Source organism: Nerophis ophidion, linkage group LG18 (genome assembly GCF_033978795.1).
Source record: "Nerophis ophidion isolate RoL-2023_Sa linkage group LG18, RoL_Noph_v1.0, whole genome shotgun sequence".
Lineage (NCBI taxonomy): Eukaryota > Metazoa > Chordata > Actinopteri > Syngnathiformes > Syngnathidae > Nerophis > Nerophis ophidion.
Window position 1 is genome coordinate 139,950 of NC_084628.1, and position 19,817 is coordinate 159,766.

Sequence of the window (19,817 nt, forward strand, 5' to 3'; positions counted from 1 at the left end):
GGGGCCTATCCCCAGGTGCATGTCTTTGGAGGTGGGAGGGGCCTATCCCCAGGTGCATGTCTTTGGAGGTGGGAGGGGCCTATCTCCAGGTGCATGTCTTTGGAAGTGGGAGGGGCCTATCCCCAGGTGCATGTCTTTGGAGGTGGGAGGGGCCTATCCCCAGGTGCATGTCTTTGGAGGTGGGAGGGGCCTATCTCCAGGTGCATGTCTTTGGAAGTGGGAGGGGCCTATCCCCAGGTGCATGTCTTTGGAGGTGGGAGGGGCCTATCTCCAGGTGCATGTCTTTGGAGGTGGGAGGGGCCTATCCCCAGGTGCATGTCTTTGGAGGTGGGAGGGGCCTATCTCCAGGTGCATGTCTTTGGAAGTGGGAGGGGCCTATCCCCAGGTGCATGTCTTTGGAGGTGGGAGGGGCCTATCTCCAGGTGCATGTCTTTGGAAGTGGGAGGGGCCTATCCCCAGGTGCATGTCTTTGGAGGTGGGAGGAAGCCAGAGTAGAACCCAGGCAGTCACAGGGAGAACATGCAAACTCCACACAGAAAGATCCCGAGCCTGGAATTGAACCCAGGGCTACTCAGGCCCTTCTTATTGTGAGGCAGATGCACTAACCCCTCTCCCAACGTGCTCTCATAATTATACTAGTAACATGACTAATGTCCTCTTGGCCTTTGTTACGTCGGTGCAGACTATGTCTTGGATCCTGATCACCAAGTACAAATAAACACCATCAATCTGTTTACCTTCTTATTACTGTTACCGTATTTTACAGACTATAAGCGGCTACTTTTTCCCCTGGGCTTTGAACCCTGCAGCTTATAAAACAGTTACTTTAAGGATTTATCTTCGCTAACTGCAATGATGTTTCGTATTCAACAAATTATTTTCGTAAAACACAGACAGACCCTGAAAAAGTGTGTTGTTGTTCGTGCTATGGCGACATTTTCTTTGCTGAGTGCAGGTGCTGCAGAATGGAAATTGTTGCGTCTGACCGGTCTTCCCTCCCAGGGAATTAAAGTCACTGGTCAATCCCAAATTCTTTCAGATGACATATATGCAGAGTAAGAAGGACTATCAAGACAGAAGTTTTACTGAAGCTTCAGGAGACCAGTCCACATCAACACAGTCATACCCTCATCTCGGGATGGTCTAACATTCAAACGGAAGTGACAACTTCTTGCATCCGAAGAAAGCCCCCGCCTGTCCAGAAAGGAATACTGCCTCATTGTTCTATTACAGATAAAATATAAGGGACTACTCCAACTCCTACAGTGCAAGCCGTCAGGGTAGCACACAGTTTACTTGCAGACATAATAGGAAAAACTAGAAAGAGTACAAATGGAAAAACATTAGCTGCTTTAAACATGATTATGAATAAAGAGAGAACTCTTAAACATATATGCATTCTCTACAAAATGTACTTCCTGTTTCGTTCACCAATTTCACTTAAACGTCACCAAATCTGATTATTTTTTTGCACTCAAGTGACTTAGATCTGATTTTTTTGGGCAGTCTATGAATGCTTGAAATTGCTTAAAATCTGACCTTTTTGCAACAGATTGACATCAGGAAGTAGTCCAAAACAAATGGGAATGTAAACTTTTCAAATGTGACCTGGCTCTAAGCGACAATGCGACCCAAATGTGGCCGGTATGTGGCTCTTTCCCTAACTTTGGGCAAGCCATGTCATTGGTTTGTGTTGGACAAGATGCAGGACGCCTGCAGAAGTGGTTACATCTGCATGCTGTCATCTTTGTTGAGGTCCTTGAAGTCCTTGGCTGTTAGCGGGCTAAAACAAAGATAACATTTGCGGCTGAGGCCACCCCTCAGACAAGAAGTTTTGTCCTTACGCGGATAGAAAAAAATGCAGCTTGAGCACAAAAACAAGTAACTATAGCAACGGACTTTAAGCTTACTAAAGTTGTGTGACGTTTATATGTATACATGATTATTCTAACATTCTAACACATAACCTTGTCTAGAGACTACCTGTCTAGCTCAATGTCAACATTCAAGCTATGGCTTGAATCAGTTGTTTTCCAGACACTTACACACAAACATCTCCTTTTGTGGACAGGATGTGCTCTCCTGACTACAAACACCCACACAGACAGGATGGAGGAATTGAAAACTGATAGTTTGGCTTCTCCAGTTCAGGAGTCCTTAATTTTTGGAGGGGTTAGTGCATCTGCCTCACAATACAAAGGCCCTGAGTAGTCATGGATTCAATCCCGGGCTCAAGATATTTCTGTGTGGAGTTTGCATGTTCTCCCTGTGACTGCGTGGGTTCTCTCCGGGTACTCCAGCGTCCTCCCACCTCCAAAGACATGCACATGGGGATAGGCCCCTCCCCACTCCAAAGACATGCACCTGGGGCTAGGTTGATTGGCAACACTAAATGGTCCCTAGTGTGTGAATGTTGTTTGTCTATCTGTGTTGGCCCTGCGATGAGGTAGCGACTTGTCCAGGGTGTGCCCTGCCTTCCACCCGATTGTAGCTGAAATAGGCACCAGTGCCCCCCGCGACCCCAAAGGGAATAAGCAATAGAGAACATTATGTTCCCTGGTGTCTGTTGCCGTCACCTCCCCTCCTAACCATAACAATATCAGCTATATTAGCCTACTATCAAAGGCTGACACAAATCTTTGACAGGAATGTTTGATTTAATTGTTATTCAACACATTTTTGCAGCATTGGAAATCAATAGTAAAATGGAGGCTTCTCACAGGATGAGGTAACTTCTGGTATTTACTGGCTCAGAATGGCCAAAGGTATAGATGTGTGTCCAAGTTAAAGGAATCATCTTCTTCTCATTGATTTATTACAATCTTTGCAAGCTGGGTAACATTTGCTGGGGTCTGGAACAACATGGCACACAAACAACTATGAGAAATGCAGGCAATGTTACATACAGATAAAGTGTCATGAGACATGCAAATATAAATGAAATACACAGAGGACATAAGTAAAAAGAAATTAAAATGAGCTCCAATATAGCTACAAACGAGGCATGATAATGCAATATGTGCATACAGCTAGCCTATTTAGCATGATAGCATAGATTAGCTTGCATTCATGCAGTGACCAAATATGCCTGATTCAACAAAGCTAACCTTTGTGCATTCACACACAGCATAAAAGGTTTGGTGGACAAAATGAGACACAGAAAGAGTGTCATAAAATACGTCTTTCTGTTGTACATGGAAACAAACTACGATGAGTTCAAAGATCCCTGAAATGAGTAGGACAAAACGGTGCTTGTCAAATCCTCTCATCAGTGAAGCATGTGTGATATAAACAGTGGACTTTCTAGCAATTAGGAAGGTTAGTCATGTTTGTTCTACAGAAAATATATAAAAACAAAAGTCATTGTTTTTCTTTCCATTTTTCCACATCTCTGAAAGAAGACCACTGAGCCACTTGGGTGCAGCTTGCTGACCCCCGACTTGGTCACATAAATGTTGCATAATAATCTGACTACTCTGTAATGAACAGGTTGTTAAATGAGAGAAAATCTCAAAGCTGTGTAAAGACATTTAATGGAGTTGTAAGACTAACAAACATGCTTGCAGTTGTAAAAGTGGACGTAAATGTGCTGGATTTAGTGGGCTTGCAAACTCTCCTTTCTTTCACATCCCTTCCTTTTTATGGCAAAATGAGGTGATTTAGGAGTGGATGTCAGACAGCAAGTGGCTCGTCTCTCAATGCTTGCCTCTGAATATTCTTCTATTTCCGGAACAAGTGTAGGCGGTGAAGAGCCGTGTATGCTAGCCAGGACGTGATAGGAGATGTTCTCATAAGAATGGAACTGCAGCAGTGACATCTCCTCACTGACGACGCCCGCACAGTCTCATTTGATGCAGAAAAATGACTGTAAATGAGGTCATTGTAATCTGGGCAATATCTCACTTAAGTTTCAACCAGGAGGACAATTTTATTGGAAATAGTCGATGATTGGAGAGGGACAGTTGTTTCCGAAATTTGAAAAATTACAACTTCAATTAACAACTGCAAATTATTAATAAAGATATATATATATATAAATATATGTCTTGATTGGATTATCCGGAGAATAGTGCTCGATACCGTGGTAGAGAGCAATATGTAGGTGTGGGAAAAAATCACAAGACTACTTCATCTCTACAGATCTGTTTCATGAGGGGTTCCCTCAATCATCAGGAGATTTTAATGGAAGCATTCACATACAATGGTTTATATAGAGCACCGAGTGGGTGGGTACAAGCAGGCGTAGGGTGTGGTGATTGGCTCATGTGTTACCTAGGAGGTGTTTCCGTCTATGGCGGCATGTTGAAATTATTTCACTGCGCTTGTTGAGGGATGATAGATCTGGATGATATATAATAAACAGTTTCTCTTTTAAGCATAGGTTGCATCTTTTATTACCACTGTTGTAAGGTGTGCTGGATGCAAGAATTTGCCATGTTATTGAATATTCAACATTATTGTCTTTGAGGTTCCAAATGTGTTTGCTGAGTTCTGTAGAATTCTGCAAAGTCTGGTTTCTAAAGGAGGCGTTGTGATTATTCCATCTTGTTTTGAACGCTCCTTCGGTTAATCCTACGTACGTGTCGGATGTGTTAATGTCCTTGCGTATTACCTTTGCTTGGTAAACGACTGATGTCTGTAAGCACCCTCCGTTGAGAGGGCAATCAGGTTTCTTGCGACAGTTACATTCTTTATTGGTTTCAGAGTCGTTTAGTCTGGGGGTAGGCAGTCCTTTTGCAATTGCTTTGTTGTGGTTTGAAATGATTTGTTGCATGTTATTCATACAGCTGTAGCTCAATTTAATGTTGTTCTTGTTGAATATTTTTCTTAGGGTGTTGCCTTTGGGGAAGTGTTTGTCGATCAGAGTGAGGAACTTGCGGCCGATGTTGGTTGAGACGTCTTTGCTGAATGGCGGATTGTACCAGATGATGTTGTTCCGTTTTCTGCTCTTTTTTGGTTGGTTTCCTGGGGTGGGTTCATAGGTGAGGGTGAAGTTGTATCCGCTTTCATCAAGTGCTTTCTGGTACGGGGGGGTTGCTTGGTCGAATTCAGCTTTGCTGGATGACAGCATCGATAGCCTTTTATTAATTCCGGTAGGTATTCTTTTCGTGGTGGTGGGTGGGTGGTTGCTGTCATGGTGCACGTATTGGAGTGTTGTGTTGGGTTTCGTGAATGGTTGGTAGCTGTTATTTCTCAGGTTGAAAGTGACGTCGAGGAAGTTGACGGTTTGCTTGTTGGCTTCAATCGTGATCCGTAGGCCGTTTTCTTTGAAGATTTGGCATATGCGCTTCTCCTGATGATTGAGGGAACCCCTCATGAAACAGATCTGTAGAGATGAAGTAGTCTTGTGATTTTTTCCCACACCTACATATATATATATATATATATATATATATATATAAAAAATCTCCTCACCCCAGCGGGGTGGTATCTGTGTCATCCTCCAAGCTCGGGTCCTCTACCAAAAACCTGTGAGTTTGAGGGTTCTGCCTAGTATCTTGGCTGTTCCTAGGACTGCGCTCTTCTGGACTGAGGCTTCAGATGTTGTCCCTGGGATCCGTTGAAGCCACTCTCCCAGTTTTGGGGGTTACTGCTCCAAGCACCCCCCACTACCACGGGGACCACGCTAGCCTTGACCTTCCACATCCGTTCTCAAGTTTCTCATGTTCCTTCTTCCTGATGTTGGCGTCAGCTGGGATGGCCACATCTGTCACCACCAGCCTTTTCTGCTCTCTGTCCACCATCACTATGTCTGGTTGGTTAGCCAGAAGCTGTTTGTTAGTCTGGAAGCTGAAGTCCCACGGAACCTTGGCCCTGTTGTTCTCAGCCACCTTCTGTGGTATGGCCCACTGGGATTTGGGTACTTCTTCTAAATCATTAATCCTCGCCTTCACGGTGACAAAAAAAGTAGGTTTCTTTCAAGTACTGTTATCACTGCAGGACGAGGAATAGCTAAATATGCTTCACTACACACCGTAGTAGGATGCAATAGCTCACCGCTAACAAAAGCTTGCGCGCTTGAATGTGAACCTGAACATCCACTGTCATTTTCCTGAAGGAACTCTCCTGAAGGAATCAATAAAGTACTATCTGTCTATCTAATGATACCAAGTATAATAGTGTGTCTAGTTGATGCTACTATGATTACATCAATATTTGTTATCGTCAAAAAAATTTTTATTTCCTTTTAAAAAAATGTATATTATGTTTATATAGTCAGTAAATATGTTCCTGGACACATGAGGACTTTAAATATGACCAATGTATAATCCTTTAACTACTTGATATCGGAACGACACCTGAATGTGTGGTATCATCCAAAACTAATGTCAAGTATCAAAGAAGAGAAGAATAAGTGATTATTACATTTGAACAGAAGTGTAGATAGAACATGTTAAAAGAGATAACAGCGCAACACCTACTCTTTACATCAGAATTGGTTTGTTAGGTATTACATTTTATTGTATGATCCTGTAACTACTTGGTATCACATCCATACTTAAATGTGTGGTATCATCCAAAACTAAAGTCAAGTATCAAAGAAGAATAAGTGATTATTACATTTGAACAGAAGTGTAGATAGAACATGTTAAAAGAGAAAATAAGCAGATATTAACAGTAAATGAACAAGTGTTTTAATAATCCATTTTTACAGTTATTTCCTTAATAATGTGTATAAAATAATAGGTGTATAAATGACACAATACGTCAGCAGACTAATTAGGAGTCTTTGTTTGTTTACTTACTACTAAAAGACAAGTTGTCTAGTATGTTCAACATTTTATTGAAGGACAAACTTGCAATAATAAACATATGTTTCATGCACCCTAAGATATTTTATTAAAATAAAGCCAATATTGACATTTATTGTGGTCTCCTTTATTGAAAAGTATCAAAATACATTTTGGAAGTGGTACCAAAATATTGGTATGGGGAGAAGACTACTAAGTATTTAAGTATTTTGTACCGTGCATGATCTCTGAGTACACATCACTGACTGAAGCAGTCTGTGTGTTTCTGATTGTGTTTGTCTTATTAAAGGTCAGAGTTGCACACCAAAATCATGCGATCAGATAGTAGTTATTTGTGCCAAGCACTGACTTGCACACACACACACACACACACACACACCTCAGCGGGGGTCCAACACCACCCTCGTCACTACATTATTTACAAGTGAAGAAGAAACAGCCGGGGGTGGGGCAGGACTGCATACATACACCAAGGAACACAGCAAGTCAAGGTACACAAGCTTAAATAAGTCCTTTTCAAGTGTAGGATCAAATACAAACATGCCTGTTTAGTAAGTGTTGTCTCAAAGAATATAATTTAAATACATGACATGACACAAGCAAATCCTGGACGTTGCAAAGAAACTTATAAACATTAGAACTTGTTTCTATCTACAATCATGGTCGCAGCTACCATTGAGGACAGCCAGGTCATGTTCTCTACATTCTTTTAGGTGACAAAAGCTACCAAAATGTATATTGATACTTTTCTAAATAAAAAGGACCACCTCCAACAACATGCACCTGAGGATAGGCTCCTCCCACCTCCAAAGACGTTTACCTGGGGATAGGCTCCTCTCACCTCCAAAGACATGCACCTGGGGATAGGCTCCTCTCACCTCCAAAGACGTTTACCTGGGGATAGGCTCCTCTCACCTCCAAAGACATGCACCTGGGGATAGGCTCCTCTCACCTCCAAAGACATGCACCTGGGGATAGGCTCCTCTCACCTCCAAAGACGTTTACCTGGGGATAGGCTCCTCTCACCTCCAAAGACGTTTACCTGGGGATAGGCTCCTCTCACCTCCAAAGACATGCACCTGGGGATAGGCTCCTCTCACCTCCAAAGACATGCACCTGGGGATAGGCTCCTCTCACCTCCAAAGACATGCACCTGGGGATAGGCTCCTCTCACCTCCAAAGACATGCACCTGGGGATAGGCTCCTCTCACCTCCAAAGACATGCACCTGGGGATAGGCTCCTCTCACCTCCAAAGACATGCACCTGGGGATAGGCTCCTCTCACCTCCAAAGACGTTTACCTGGGGATAGGCTCCTCTCACCTCCAAAGACGTTTACCTGGGGATAGGCTCCTCTCACCTCCAAAGACATGCACCTGGGGATAGGCTCCTCTCACCTCCAAAGACATGCACCTGGGGATAGGCTCCTCTCACCTCCAAAGACATGCACCTGGGGATAGGCTCCTCCCACCTCCAAAGACATGCACCTGGGGATAGGCTCCTCTCACCTCCAAAGACATGCACCTGGGGATAGGCTCCTCTCACCTCCAAAGACATGCACCTGGGGATAGGCCCCTCCCACCTCCAAAGACATGCACCTGCTGATAGGCTCCTCCCACCTCCAAAGACATGCACCTGCTGATAGGCTCCTCCCACCTCCAAAGACATGCACCTGCTGATAGGCCCCTCCCACCTCCAAAGACATGCACCTGGGGATAGGCCCCTCCCACCTCCAAAGACATGCACCTGGCAATAGGCCCCTCCCACTTCCAAAGATATGCACCTGGCAATAGGCCCCTCCCACCTCCAAAGACATGCACCTGAGGATAGGCCCCTCCCACTTCCACCTGAGGATAGGCCCCTCCCACCTCCAAAGTTAGGTTGATTGGCAACACTAAATGGTCCCTAGTGTGTGAATATTGTCTGTCTATCTGTGTTGGCCCTGTGATGAAGTGGGGACTTGTCCAGGGTGTACTCCGCCTTCCGCATCTTGGATAAGCTCCAACTAAGCCCCCCCACGACACCAAGAGGGACAAGCAGTAGAAAACGGAAGGATAGATTGATTTGAACATTTAGACATAGATTTGGCGTCACCATTTATTTTGTAACTGAAGTGTGAAGAGAATGAGCTGAAGTGTGGTCATGTGAGACAAGCTGTTAGCATGTAGCTAACAGCTGTTAGCATGTAGCTAACAGCTGTTAGCATGTAGCATTGTCTTCTGCTATGTACATTAGCACATACAGCAGCTACACTAGTTGAAATGACCACAATCCTCTCTGGTACTTCACCTTTGGGTTTAAAATTGGGGAAAAAATATCGTTTAGATTTATCAATACCCATACCAATGTCGATATTCCGCTATCGATCGTTACCGGTATTCATCAGTACTCTTATCAGTATTATATGTAACTTGTGTAAATAACCATGTGAAAAAAATCATTTTTAATGGCTTTATTATTTGTGATTATTCCAAGCTGATGAGCAGATCCTATGAACTGGTGATTATGGCAAAAATAATACAATTATCTGATCTCGATTAATATCACAATTTTTAATATTGTTTTTAACCTGACAGTTTTAAAGCATCTGTAATAAAAAAACAAATAAACCACGAAACACTTCAATCTTTCATTAAGATCTTAACTAAATAAAAAAAATATAAACAAAATAAGAAAAAGCACCATAACAATGTTACAATAACCACTGCCTTATAGTCTAGTCACATCTAGTCACATCTAGTCACGTCTAGTCTGGTCTAGTCACGTCTAGTCACGTCTAGTCTGGTCTAGTCAGGTCTATTTTCATACAAAAGGTGCACCTGATTATAGGGCACATTATAGGGGTCATATTGTGTGTATTATTTCCTAAAAGTAAAAGTCCTCCTTGTGGTCTACATAACATGTCATGGTGCTTCTTTGCTCAAAATGTTGCATAGATAATGTTTTACACAACATCTTCAACTCACTTTCTGACAGTGTCTTCAGGATGCACTGTTTTGTGGGCACTCTTATTTACGTGCCTCCACTTGGACAGCATCTTCTCCTTGTTGGAGCGGTGTAGCGTGCAAGGACGGGGGTGGAAAAAGTGTCAAAAGATGGCGCTAACTGTTTTAATGACATTCACACTTTTCTTCAATCAATAATGGAGCACTAACTGTTTTAATGACATTCACACTTTTCTTCAATCAATAACAGAGCAAGCATCTCCTCATCCGTGGCTCACTAGTGCAACAACAACACCTGAAATGTGTCACGTGACCGAAACTCTAATAACTAAAGTTCATTGGGTGAATAATGTAAAGTCACTACACCGGTATGTTTTAGTGCTTTCATGGTGAGTTTACTGACAGATGTAATGAAGAACTTGACACTACTTTATATTAGAAATGGCAACAGTGGAGGATGAATGTCACATAACAAGAAGATAAAGAAAAAGAAGAAGCTTATCCACTACAGGGTCGACAGACTACAAATGCGGTTGCGCACAAATTTTCAGGGCATATGCAGATCCCAAATACAGATCAGCAGGTACCAGAAGGTAAGAAAAGTTGCTTTTGCAGAATATAGTGAAACAAAACCGCAGATAATATGTCTTACCTTATACACAGCATAATAATACTCCTATGTTGAAGCACAGTACAATCCATCAAGCATTGCGGCTTCATACCTTACCAAAGTCCGACTAAAACATTTTGATAGATTTTTGAGCACCGTGTGTAATGTTTTATATTTTCAATGGAACATATAAAATGTTTGTGTTGTTTACTTGAGTCATATTGCAGTCTACACGTATCTCGTATGTGTGACTGCCATCTACTGGTCACACTTATCATTTCACCATGAACCAAAAGAAATTGCTTCGAGGCCGGTAAGCACAACTAAAATGATTCCATACATTAGGTGCACCGGGTCATAAGGCGCACTGTTGAGTTTTGAGAAAAATGAAAGGATTTTAAGTGCGCCTTATAGTCCGAACAATATGGTAGTTTTTTTTTCTGTATAAGCTCACAGCTGGGTGTTGTTTATGCCCCTCTAGGTGTGGACGGGGGTGAGGGGAGCACACTTGTGAGGTGAATTCACTCTCTCGGCTCCTCGGGTGCACACTCACCACACTTTGCAGAACACTCACCTGCGTGTGAGCTGACACACCAGGAGACAAAAGGTGTGGCTCACGCGGGCAGAGAGTATTGTGACAGTGTCACCCAGCAATGGAAACGGTTTCGATGGTGCCGCCACCTTTGACCCGAATGGTTAGGGCACTGTGTGTCTTCATGAATGCTTCTTCTCACTTGTGGACTGAGTGGCCTCTTGTGCCGGGGGGAAGGGGGAGGAGTCAGAAGAGACATCCACCACTTTCCTCACCCGCACACTGTACACGCTGCCACCATTGTGCGGGCACACACACACACACACACACACACACTGCATATAATAATACTGCGTATAATAATACTGCGTATAATAATACTGCATATAATAAACATCCACCACTTTCCTCACCCGCACACTGTACACGCTGCCACCATTGTGCGGGCACACACACACACACACACTGCATATAATAATACTGCATATAATAATACTGCGTATAATAATACTGCGTATAATAATACTGCATATAATAATACTGCTATAATAATAATGCATATAATAATACTGCGTATAATAATACTGCATATAATAATACTGCGTATAATACTGCGTATAATACTGCGTATAATGCTGCATATAATAATACTGCATATAATAATACTGCGTATAATACTGCATATAATAATACTGCATATAATAATACTGCGTATAATAATACTGCATATAATAATACTGCGTATAATAATACTGCGTATAATAATACTGCGTATAATAATACTGCATATAATAACACTGCGTATAATAATACTGCATATAATAATACTGCGTATAATAATACTGCGTATAATAATACTGCATATAATAATACTGCATATAATAACACTGCGTATAATAACACTGCATATAATAATACTGCATATAATAATACTGCGTATAATACTGCGTATAATAATACTGCGTATAATGCTGCATATAATAATACTGTGTATAATACTGCGTATAATAATACTGCATATAATAATACTGCATATAATAATACTGCGTATAATAATACTGCGTATAATAATACTGCATATAATAAACATCCACCACTTTCCTCACCCGCACACTGTACACGCTGCCACCATTGTGCGGGCACACACACACACACACACTGCATATAATAATACTGCATATAATAATACTGCGTATAATAATACTGCATATAATAATACTGCATATAATAATACTGCTCATAATAATACTGCATATAATAATACTGCGTATAATAATACTGCATATAATAATACTGCATATAATAATACTGCGTATAATACTGCGTATAATAATACTGCGTATAATACTGCGTATAATGCTGCATATAATAATACTGCATATAATAATACTGCATATAATAATACTGCGTATAATACTGCATATAATAATACAGCATATAATAATACTGCATATAATAATACTGCGTATAATAATACTGCATATAATAATACTGCGTATAATAATACTGCGTATAATAATACTGCATATAATAATACTGCATATAATAATACTGCGTATAATAATACTGCGTATAATGCTGCATATAATAATACTGTGTATAATACTGCGTATAATAATACTGCATATAATAATACTGCATATAATAATACTGCATATATTAATACTGCGTATAATAATACTGCATATAATAATACTGCATATAATAATACTGCGTATAATAATACTGCATATAATAATACTGCATATAATAATACTGCGTATAATAATACTGCATACAATAATACTGCATATAATAATACTGCGTATAATAATACTGCATATAATAATACTGCGTATAATAATACTGCATATAATAATACTGCATATAATAATACTGCGTATAATAATACTGCATATAATAATACTGCGTATAATAACACTGCGTATAATAACACTGCATATAATAATACTGCGTATAATAATACTGCGTATAATAATACTGCATATAATAATACTGCGTATAATAATACTGCATATAATAATACTGCATATAATAATACTGCGTATAATACTGCGTATAATAATGCAGCATGGTCATATTGAAGCCTCTGGCTTAGGAATGGGATGGCACTTTAACTTCATATGTGAGTCAAGGCAGGTGGCCAAATACTTTTGTCAATGTAGTGTATCTCCTTGGGAAAAGAACACTATCAATATTATGAAACATGGACAGTGGAACCCTAATTTTTGAACCCTTCACGATTTGTTCAATGCACCAACCCTAGGCCGCATAAAAGTCTGCTTTGAAGCTTGTCTCAGTGTACAAACCTTCCATCCACCCATTGTGTGCCCGGCAGCACATCCATTCTGGACGGGCTGATTTCTTTCCTGTTTACATTCAGTCAGCAGAGCAGTGCTGTCGTTAGCTACCCATTTGAATTGTACTTTTATGTCATTTGTACCGTATTTTCACGACTATGAGGCGCACCTTTTTTCCATCAAAACTCGACAGTGCGCCTTATAACCCGGTGCGCCTAATGTACGGAATAATTCTGGTTTTGCTAACCGACCTTAAAGCAACTTTATTTGGTACGTGGTGTAATAAGTGTGACCAGTAGATGGCAGTCACACATAAGAGATACTTGTAGACTGCAACATGACTCAAGTAAACCACACCAACATTTTATGTTTCAATTAAAAATATAAAACATTACACACGGCGCTCAAAAATCTATCAAAATGTTTTAGTAGGACTTTGGTAAGTTTTGAAGCTTGGATTGTCGGCGCATTAAAGATAGGAGTATTATTACGCTGTGTATATAAGGTAAGACATATTATCTGGCGTTTTGTGTCACAATATTATGCAAAATAAACGTTTGTTTACCTTCTGGTACATGCTGATCTGTATTTGGGATCTGCATAAGTCCTGAAAAATTGCGCCTTTGTAGTCTGTGGAGACACTGTAGTGGATAGGTTTCTACTTTTTCTCTATCTTCTTGTTATGTGACATTCATCCTCCACTGTTGCCATTTCTAATATAAAGTAGTGTAAAGTTCTTACTTATATCTGTCAAGGTTATTTGGGTCCAAAATGGCTCTTTCAACATTCTGGGTTGCCTACCCTTGCATTAGTGGAAAAGTGGCAAATAAGTAAAAAACGACAGAGACGTTGCCATGGAGACGAGGGTTTTCTTACGTGCCTGGACGCAGTCACACTGCGACAACCTGTCCATCGGTAATAACAGTCCTAACCTGGACCAGTTCACACCGTTATTTGTTTTTTTTATTGTTTAATTTGCATGGCCTCACATGAACACTTCATATATTTTGGATAACACTCAGTGAGTCGTCACTTTTTTGCGCTCGCTATCCCAGTACTTTCGCGGCTATTATCCGCCGACCGTTGTGTTGTTGTTGGGAGGAAAAGCGGAACAGTTGAGTTTGAGAGCCCTGGTCCTAATAGCAAGCAACACAAGTGACGACAATAGCAAGGTAAGAATAATGCTAATAATGCATTAGTCATCATGTAATGGTGATGCAGTCATCAAGGGCAGTAGCATCATTGTCCTGGTTGCATGAGTGCTCGGAGGAGACGTGGTTCATCAGGAGTAAAGATGAATTCTAAAAAAAATTCATAGTCCGTGCATTTGTTTTCCCTCCATGAACCGCAGCTCCCCAGCAAGGACAGCACTCATGCAACATTGCTAGCACTGGCATGCTGGAAGAGGGAGTGCATGTGCTGGTCTGGGTGATACTTCTCTCTGTCTCTTGCAATCTGCCAGAGAGAGGAAGAGAGAAAATGATGGCTTACCCAAGAGAGGATGGATGAGTCAGTGTGTAGGAGGAACACAAATAGAATACTCTGGACTTTCAGCCTTCCATCCATCTATGTGATCATCCATCCATGTTGTAGTGAAGCTGGGGCAGAGCACACCTACACAATGCAATGAGCTCCAACAGCAGAGCTTGCATGTGTCTGTGTGCCTTTGAGCAAGGTCTTGCCAAACCGCCATTGCCTGACTTCCCCTTAAACCGCAAAAGGCTTGAGCTCCCCTTTTCTTTTCTTTTTTCCTGGGATGAGCTCATCCTGCGCTGCCTTTGTTCCCTGGCGGCCACCACGCTGATTGAAATATTAACACGTCATAAAAGCATTAACCACACTTATGTGAACATCAGGTGCAGCCAGATGCATTTTATTCCAGCAATGCTTTTCTGACAAAACTGCATAATTATTCTTTGTAAAGCCAGTATTTTTGGATGTTGTGGATTTAATAAGATCGTGCAGGTGTACCTAATTGTGTGACCAGTTTGTGTCCAGTGCATTCTATGCATACTTGCCAACCCCCCCCCCCCAATTTTCCATGAGACTCACAAATTTCAGTGCCTCTCCCAAAAGTCTGTACGGTACAACCGTTTCCCCAATTTCTCCCGATTTCCAGGACAGCCTGTGGTCACGTCCACTTGTCCTGCATGTAAACAGCGTGGCGGCCCAGTCACTTTTGGAGCTCAGTGCACAACTGCACACACAACAGGAAGGAGACTATTATATATGTCTCCCTTATCCATACCTCCATCTACAAGCCACAAAGTAGGCAGGCATGCAGCTGTTTCTCAGTGTGTTTTTATTCCAGCCGCCACCTTAATACACTGACACACAACATCCCCATTCCCATCATGCATTGCTTCAAAACTACGGCAAGTAGTAATGTCCAAAAACATGACAGAGACGAAACAGAAAAACAAAGAAGAGACAGTCATGGCGACGACGAGTAAGAAGAAGAAGTACGCTTGCAGGGAGAGATAGAAGATTCCAGACTCTGGTGCTTTTGATGAAGGCACTTTAGTGCATCATCAGAGAGGATGTTCAGGATGGTTAGAAAGATAGTGACAGACAATAGAAGGAGGATGGACAATTCAACCCTAAACTCACTCCTTTCCTGCAAATTAAATGTCACAGATGCTGCCCATACCTATGCTCCTTCAAAGCTTGTGCTACTGGCTGCAAAACATTGCACTTCAAATACAACAACGAGTAGAGTGTTATGTGGAATAAATGAACACTGAAATTTAAGTATTTATTTTATCTCTCTCTCTCTCTCTCTATATATATATATATATATATATATATATATATATATATATATATATATATATATATATATATATATATATATAATAAACACTTGAATTTCAGTGAATTCTAGCTATAGATATACTCTTCCCCCCTTAGCACCGCCCCCGAGCCCCGACCCCGCCCACCTCAATCTCCTGAATTCGGGTGTCTCAAGGTTGGCAAGTATGATTCTATAGCAGTACTTCTTAAAAGTTGTTCACCCCAGAAAACCCTTGATTTTCCAAGTACCACCAGAACCACCAACATTCAAATATAGCAGTGTAGTAGGCCTAAGTATTCATTAAAAACAAAGAAGTTTTAATAAGCAAGTTTATTCAATGTTGTTGACCACTGCAACATGACACACAGTTTGAACAGTAACACACTCTACTTAAATAATAAACTGAATAAAATGAATTGCACATAATTAGATGATTCTTAGGCACACCACTAGTTGTCGCCCATGTTCCACCGTTTGAGAATCACTGTTCTATGCAGATGTGTACTTACAGTAGCCTTGCCAGAATGGTAGGGTATTGTAAATTTGTTTCAAAAATGCTTAAAAGTCACATAAGGGAACATCACGTGGTTACATTTGTACAAAACCCAAAAGCTGTGAAATTGGCTCCTTGTGTAAATGGTAAATAAAAAGAGAATACAATAAAAACATTTTAAACTTATATTAAATTGAATAGACTAGCAAAGACAAAATACTTAACGTTCGAACTGGTAAACTTTGTTTGTTTTTTTGCAAATATTAGCTCAAGACATGGCTAACTTACACATCTGTGAAGGCACCATTAGTGCTGAAAGGTACATACAGCTTTTGGAGCAACATATGTTGTTATCATGGACGCCCCTGCTTATTTCAGCAAGACAATGCCAAGCCAGGTGTTACAACAGCGTGGCTTCATAGTAAAAGAGTGCGGGTACTAGACTGGCCTGCCTGTAGTCCAGAACTGTCTCCCACTGAACATGTGAGGTGCAATATGAAGGCTAAAATATGAGACTGTTGAACAACTTAAGCTGTACATCAAGAAAGAATGGGAAAGAATTCCACTTCAAAAAAGTGTCTCCTCAGTTCCCAAACCTGCACTGAGTGTTGTTCAAAGGAAAGGCCATGTAACACACTGGTAAAAATGCCTTTTTTGCAATGTGTTTTTGATTGATTGATTGATACTTTTATTAGTAGATTGCACAGTACAGTACATATTCCGTACAATTGACAACTAAATGTTGCTACCATTACATTCTAACTTCGTGATTATTTGCAAAAAATACCAAAGTTTGTCAGTGTGAAGATGAAATATCTTGTCTTTGCAGTCTATTCAATTGAATATAAGTTGAAAAGGATTTGTTTTACTCTCTTTTTTTTAGCATTTACACAAGGTGACAACTTCTCTGCTTTGGGCTTTTGTACAATTCAAGATGTGTGGAAAGAAGTAAGAAGATGTAGAAGATTTAATCCAACCCTTTCACCATGTTTATGACTTATTGTTTACCACATAACTTCAACACATTTTGTACACTTTCTGTGTGAAAAGAAGGGAAACAAGGTTATAACTTACAAAGTGTTAAGTGAAAGGAAGCATTTGGAATTTCAATCAATCAATCAATCAATCAATGTTTACTTATATAGCCCTAAATCACTAGTGTCTCAAAGGGCTGCACAAACCACTACGACATCCTCGGTAGGCCCACATAAGGGCAAGGAAAACTCACACCCAGTGGGACGTCGGTGACAATAATGACCCAGTGGGACGTCAGTGACAATGATGACTATGAGAACATGATACTGTGATACTGATGATACTGATGACTATGAGAACATGATACTGTGATACTGATGATACTGATGACTATGAGAACATGATACTGTGAAAGATCAATCCATAATGGATCCAACACAGTCGCGAGAGTCCAGTCCAAAAGCGGATCCAACACAGCAGCGAGAGTCCCGTTCACAGCGGAGCCAGCAGGAAACCATCCCAAGCGGAGGCTGATCAGCAGCGCAGAGATGTCCCCAGCCGATACACAGGCAAGCAGTACATGGCCACCGGATCGGACCGGATCCCCTCCACAAAGGAGAGTGGGACATAGAAGAAAAAGAAAAGAAACGGCAGATCAACTGGTCTAAAAAGGGAGTCTATTTAAAGGCTAGAGTATACAAATGAGTTTTAAGGTGAGACTTAAATGCTTCTACTGAGGTAGCATCTCGAACTGTTACCGGGAGGGCATTCCAGAGTACTGGAGCCTGAAATGAAAAAGCTCTATAGCCCGCAGACTTTTTTTGGGCTTTGGGGATCACTAATAAGCCGGAGTCCTTTGAAGGCAGATTTCTTGCCGGGACATATGGTACAATACAATCGGCAAGATAGGATGGAGCTAGACCGTGTAGTATTTTATACGTAAGTAGTAAAACCTTAAAGTCACATCTTAAGTGCACAGGAAGCCAGTGCAGGTGAGCCAGTACAGGTATATATGTATGTATATATGTATATAAAGGTATATACAGTATAGGTATATATGTATGTATATATGTATATAAAGGTATATACAGTATAGATATATATGTATGTATATATGTATATAAAGGTATATACAGTACAGGCGTAATGTGATCAAACTTTCTTGTTCTTGTCAAAAGTCTAGCAGCCGCATTTTGTACCAATTTAAAATAATAATACAAATAAATATAAATGTCCGAATGCAGCAATGAGAAGGTTCCTTGTTCGATCCCCGGGCTCCTGGCATTAACATGTGGGTAAGCACGTTTTGGTCACCCTGTTGAGGAATGTGTGTTCATTTGCCAGTGATGTCATCCTGGTGATGTCATGGTTCCAGTAGAGGCCAGAAGACATGCTAAATGATTTATAGTGGATGTTTTAGCCACTGTATTTATTGTGTGCGAGTGTCCACACGCTGCCAGTGTGCACGATGCTGAGATGCTGTACAGTTTGAGGTGACAAATATACAGAAGTCAAAATAAGGATGTGTCATGACAGAAGCATCCATCTTCCACAGTGTGGGGGGATCACTGGCAGCATGCAGGAGTTGAAGGTGTGGGAGGAACGAGTGAAAGGCGACAGAGAGGAGAGGATCTATTCATGCTGGTGACATCCTGACAGGACACTGAGGAGCCTCTTCATGTGGAAAAGAGCAGAAGTGTTTATGTAACTTGCATGCATCACACACTATCCAGTGCGGGGCTCTTCAGGGGCCAAATGACACCATGCCGGCCCCCAGGGTCAATTCAGAACTTGGGAGACAAACATCTTTGTAGCAAATATGTAAAACACACCAGCAAACAACTTGGATTGACCTTGACAGTCATCACACACTGGGCTGCAAACCTGCCTTTGACATGTCAGTAAGATGACTTGTTTGCTTGTCATTTGTCCAACTTATAGTCCTGCTGGTCCTCAATCTTCCATTTGAGCTCCTCTCTTTTCCATCATTTGCTGGCCCGAGAGTTTACTTCAAAACAATGTTGACATTTTTGCAGAGGGTCCTCAGAAACAGCAGCGTGCTCCTGTAACTCTGACACAATAAGTAGAGCAAAATCAAGTATATACTGTAGAGCAGTGTTTTTCAACCACTGTGCCGCGGCACACTAGTGTACCGTGAGATACAGTCTGGTGTGCTTAGGGAGATTATGTCAAAAATGTCTTTTGCAAACAAGTACCGTATTTGCCGCACTATAAGGCGCACCTAAAAACCTCCAGTTTTCTCAAAAGCTGACAGTGCGCCTTATAATCCGGTGTGCCTTATATATGGACCATTATTAAGCCACAACAGGTCTCGCATTATTGTTTATGAAATTAACACCTGTAGCATTATTGTTTATTAAATTAGCACCTGTAGCATTGTTGTTCGTGAAATTAGC

At 41.1% G+C, this 19,817-nt stretch overlaps 1 long non-coding RNA gene across 4 annotated transcripts in view; it reads left to right on the forward strand.

Moving 5' to 3' along the window:
• Positions 1-19,817, forward strand: part of LOC133537334 (uncharacterized) — a 40,973-nt gene that overhangs the window by 18,521 nt on the left and 2,635 nt on the right. For 3 of the 4 annotated variants that reach the window (XR_009802657.1, XR_009802656.1, XR_009802659.1), the window contains one exon: positions 18,956-19,104. The exons of the other annotated variant lie outside the window; for it this stretch is intronic. This is a non-coding gene — a long non-coding RNA (uncharacterized LOC133537334). The remainder of the gene's footprint in view (positions 1-18,955; positions 19,105-19,817) is intronic. 4 annotated transcript variants of the gene reach the window in all.